The sequence below is a fragment of the Alnus glutinosa genome, chromosome 6 (assembly GCF_958979055.1).
Source record: "Alnus glutinosa chromosome 6, dhAlnGlut1.1, whole genome shotgun sequence".
NCBI classification, from domain to species: domain Eukaryota; kingdom Viridiplantae; phylum Streptophyta; class Magnoliopsida; order Fagales; family Betulaceae; genus Alnus; species Alnus glutinosa.
Window position 1 is genome coordinate 18,715,179 of NC_084891.1, and position 5,711 is coordinate 18,720,889.

At 33.8% G+C, this 5,711-nt stretch overlaps 1 pseudogene; it reads left to right on the forward strand.

Moving 5' to 3' along the window:
* Positions 1–225: 225 nt before the first annotated feature.
* Positions 226–4,454, forward strand: LOC133871586 (triose phosphate/phosphate translocator, chloroplastic-like; annotated as a pseudogene).
* Positions 4,455–5,711: the final 1,257 nt, after the last annotated feature.

Genomic DNA, 5,711 nt, shown 5'->3' on the forward strand with positions numbered 1-5,711 from the left:
AGGGATAATGTTTGAGGTAATGTTGCTATAAATAACATGACAAAGAAAATAACCATTTTTCTCTTAATTATTGTGGCAGAGATTCTACAAGCTGTCATATGGTCGCAATGAGGACGTAACCACCGTATACTATAAAATGAGTCGTGCCTATTCTAGGATTCGCTCCAAAATGTATAAGAGTACAAAATACATTTTCAAGGTGTTGATAAAAATGATGCTGAAGCGATGGCCACGGCTAAGGCTGCTGTGAGGGAAAAACTCCCAAACGATATCCATCCCGATGCTTGGAAATCAATATGTGACTTATTTGAGACGGATTCATGGGTGGTAAATAAATCTGATTAAAATGACTATACAATTAAATTTTATACGATTTGCATATATTGATATGAAATCTTATGGATAATGTAATTCTTTTTGTTGGTTGAAATTCATCAAAAACAGTCGAAAAGGAATAAAAAGAATAGAAGAAAACTTTATACGGCTCACTCGGCGGGCACGTGTTCATTCGTTCAAGTGGTATACAAAAATGTAAGAAATTTATAGCATAATATTTAGTGTATACGTTAATTATGTGTATACATTATTTAGTATATGCGTTAATTATGTGTAGGAACAAGAAACTGGAGAGCCTCTCAAACCTATTGATCTTTACAAGGGTACCCATACAAGAAAAAACAGTTCTTTTCTGAACCAAGTAGTTGAAGGTTTATATGTGAGTAAATGAAATTTTTTTTATGTTATTGTTATTTTTATTAATGAAGAATATTAATGGTATATTTTGATACATGAATATATGGCTTGTGCAGAATGAGCTAAATGAATTAGTGAATAACGAGGGCGAGGATAACCTTATGCAAGAGGAAATTCCTAAAGAAGAAAGGCAAATGGAGATAATGATAAAAGTGCTAGGGGGCCGACGCTCAGGTCACATGAAAGGAATGGGGTGTGGTGTCAAAACCTACCCCTTTAAGTTCATCTCGGACGTGTTCATTCACACAGTCTCACAACCGTGAATACATACTAACACAACATGCGATAGAGAAGAAGATAGAAGAAACCAAGAAGAAGCTAGAAGAAACAGAGAAGAAGCTAGAAGATATAGAGAAGAAGCTAGAAGGAACCCAAAGTGATCTCCAAGAGACGAACATTAAGTTGGCTGAAACAAGAACTGAAAAAGCTAAGCTAGTGGACATAACAAAAATCTCCAGGCCACTATTGACATGATACTGTCACGTTTTGGAGGGTTAGACAATATTTCTCTACGCTTTACTTTTTCAACACACACACACACATATGAAGTAATTGTTTGAAATCTTATTTTCAAAACACACACACATGTTAAATAATAGTTAGAAATCTTATTGATCATGATATAAAAATCTATTCTTGGTAGGTCGTCTGAATGTAGCATCACTGAGGGTAAATCAAGCTAAGACAACACTTGAAGGAGATTTGGAACAAATGTGTAGTTCAGTATTTTTTGGTGGTGTCTATTTGGGTTGTATTTCTGCCTACATAATCGAACAAATTTAGTTTGTATTATATTATAATATTCGGACAATTTTCGGTTTTAAAACTTTGAGTAAACAATGCAAGGGAGCATATATATATATATATATATATATATATATATATATATATATATATATATCTTAATCAATCTTTTAAAAGTGTTTGCAGGACAAGAAGAGATATAGATAGGCAATATTTCCGGTTGAGTGGCTGTGGTGACTAGGCCATTGGTGTTGATTGTGAAGGGTACTGACCTGTTCTGCAGGTTTGAGGAGATGCCTACAGACAGATTTGTTGGGAGCAAGTAGTTGTTTTTGCCTTCTCTCATTGCAAACATCTATTATCTCTATGATTAAACTGTTAATTTGCGCTTGTCATAAAAGGTTGCACACTTGTACCTTTATATGGTCATTCTGAAGTTGAATTTTTTGTTAACTCAAGGACTGAGGTGGTACATGAATTCTTTGTCAAAACATATTTTAATAATTCTGAATGGTGGATGGGGTACACCAAATGCTGTATGATACATTCCTAAATGTGCATATTATCTCCTGTTAACATTATTTATACTTGGACCCATGCCATATTAAATGTCATCTTCAATATACTCAACAAGAAAGTCTGTAATTATTTCTCATATCCATAGTGTGTTTCTTTGACAACACTGAAACTTCTCAACAATTATTGTGGTGTTTGAAAAATTTCACCCCTTGCAACAATTTGAAAATCTTTTATATCTTTCCAGCTTTGTTTCTGTTGTAAATCTCCTAGTTGGAGTGTACTGTCTTGTTTCTTGGGCTATTTGTCTACCAAAATGTGCTGTATGTTTCAATTTCTTCATGTACTATCTTCTTTGCTCCAGGTACATGCATTATGGCTTGCACTAATGACATTCCTTGGACATGTTTCTTATGGCTTGCAAATGTTTCTTATGATAATCTCATTGATATTTTCTATCCGTTGGTCTCTAAGAAATTCCTTGGACATATCTCTGAATGTAGCATACTTTTGTCTGTCTACATTTTTAGTGTTAGTTGCTGGCATCATATGTCCAACTTGAAAGGACGCTGTCCCATTTTCATATAACTGACTTTGATGTCTTAGAGCTGGGGACTATCCCACTCAACCAAGAAATTAAAACCTTGTTGTGCTTGTAAACCTCCAACTTGGGCTAGATGATAGTGATGGTGTGAGTTGATTTTGTTGATATTCATTGGTGTGTGATCTATCATTATATTTGTGTGACATCATGAAACATATTCCTGCATAAGTTCAGGAAAAGGAACTGCAAGTAAATACAACTATTGACAATTTTTGCATTGCCTTTTATTTTTAATTTATCAGTAAAATTTGTACTTTCTTTTAAATATGTTAAATTTATTTGATGTATATGTTGTGTGCATGCCTCTTTGATCAATGATACCTCAATGTGTTTGGTAAAGTTGAGAGACAATCAAGTTTATGATAGTTTTTAGTTCCTAACTAGTCTCAATGTTTTTTCTACAGCTCTGGAGCCATTCTTCAATGCTTCTACTTCTTAGTTTGTTTTAGACTATCAAATTCCCTTGTCCCTGTGGCTCTCGTTGGCCCCTGTTGTTTTTGGTAACTCTTTAGACTTTGACTACTCCATAAAGTTGATATGCAGGATATATAACTCAAACATGCTAGTAATCTTGTCAAAAACTACATGTGTGTGCATCTATGGATGTGCATGTGTAGCTAATTTCTCAAACTTGACAATGCCAACTCACCACTTAAATTTGAATGCAGTATGGGGTCGGGTTTTATGTTTTATCAACTGACCATTGATGCAATCTGTAACTTTTATTTTAGGTGTATCAATGGCATCATTAACTGAACTTTCTTTCAACTAGACTGGTTTCATCAGTGCAATGATTTCTAACATAGCTTTTACCTGCAGGAGCATCTATTCAAAGAAAGCAATCGTAAGAGCTTTCAATGAGTATGGTAATTGCTCAGAAGTTAGTTTTGTTCTTCATTTTATAAGCTCTAGAGTGTAGTTCCAGGTTCAAGAGCCCTTGTGTCAAAATCTTTTGCGATCACAAAAATCTTTTGAAAAAAAAAAAAAAAAAAAAAGTATTTTTTGGAAATGGCTTTCTAATGGAACGATTTGTGTGAGTTCTAATCAAAGCTTTCCTTTAATACAGTTGCGTGTGATGTGTTAAATGACCCCTTTGAGATTTGGTGACAAGGCATTTTTTAATGCAGTTGATTGAAGTGATGTCTTTAGTGTTACAGAGCCAACAATGGTCAATTTTATGTGAAACACCATAGGCTTGTGTCTCATAGGATTACCAAAAACCCCTAAGATCTTACTAGATACCATGCTATGTACAACAATGTTATAAGTACTTCTAACGGATTTTTGATATTTTGCAAGAGAATTATTATAATTGAATTCACTCCCTAAGAACATCAAGATTTCATAGTTCCAATAAGCAACTTTTGTGTGAAAATATGGGATAAAATTAAGTTGAGGGAACACATTTAGTTCTTTTTGCATCCATTTCTCCAAGCTTTCTAACCAATACTTTGATTTTAATAGACAGGAATGGACAACACAAATGTGTATGCTTATATTTCAACTATTGCCCTTTTGGTTTGCATCCCACCGGCAATAATCGTAAGTTAACTAGTCACAAACATTATGTAAGTTTTGATAATCCCAATCTTTCACTAAAAGTTTATGTACATAACCATGGGAATTCTTGGGTTTCCTTCAGATTGAGGGGCCCCAACTTAAGCAATATGGTTTTAGGGATGTTATTGCCAAAGTGGGTCTCTACAAATTCTTGTCAGATATGTTCTGGATTGGCATGTTTTATCACTTGTACAATCAGGTATGCTATCAGAATGCCATGTTCATCTACTTCTTTAATCTAAATGTATAGGAGATCATTGTGTTTGATATACCTTGAAGTCGACCACTCAGCTTTTTTGATTGGTTTCATCTTTTTTTCTGGGTTTGCGAGATTACCCAATCTCAATAACATCAGTTATGTACTTGGTTTGGTTCTTGCTTAGCAACTCCTTCAGGACCAATGAATGTGGATATTGGAGAATACTATCATATGAAAAGACATTAGTTATACAGTAGGTAATATAAATTACAAAATTAAGGCATTTATCTCTTCATATGACAATGGGCAAATATTGGAGACCTATATTTCTCAGTTCCATATCTGGTTGAGGTGTGTAAACTTACTCATATTTAACTCTTTCACGTTGCCTTGTACAAGTTTGTAATCTCATGCCACCCTTCTTGGAAGTGAATTGATACTTTGATATCAAAGTGGCTAATTTTATGTTATTTGTTTCTCTGTTTGTACTTTGTAAATCTTTCAATGTGATTTTGAAATTTACTAAGACACATTATAAGAGAGTGCCAAGAAACAAATACACTTTCCAACCTTATATATATCAGTTTTAGGCTACTAAAGTAAATATATTGTGTTGGATTATGGTTAGCTTCTATCTAAGCTTGAATTGTACTAAGTTCCCCATCTATTTGTATGTTTTATCCTTTTCTTTCTTGTGTATAAATTACGAAATATGTGTATAAATATTTTTTAAAAAAAAATTAATTAATTAATTTTTTAAGTTGACGCTAATAGTTCATATATATATATATATATATATATATATATATATATATTAATTTTTTAGGTCATTAGTGTCAATAGGGTCGACGCTAATGAAAAACAATTTCGGGTATTACTAATATCTTTTTATGTTTTTTTTTTGGGTATCCGTGTCCACACAAGATGATGCTAATGACATCATTGACATATTGATTTTTTTTAAAAATAAAAATAAAAATAAATTCCGGGTATTAGCGTCGACCCTGTAGACGCTAATATCTTATTATTTATTTTTTTAAAAAAAATTTAGTGTATCCGTGTCCACACAAGTTGACGCTAATGATAGACGTTTTAGGGTCGACTCAATTTATCATTAGCATCAACATATGTCGACGCTAATAGTCGATCATCAGCGTCGACCCTTAAGTCGACGCTGATGAACGGCTGAGCATCATCAGCGTCGCGCTTGTAGCGTCGACTTATTAGCGTCCAAAAGTCGACGCTAATACTTATTAGTGAGTTCTGATACCACATGTAAGTAGGGGTGTAAATGAGCCGAGCTCGAGCGAGCCAGTGCCGAGCTCGAGCGAGCTA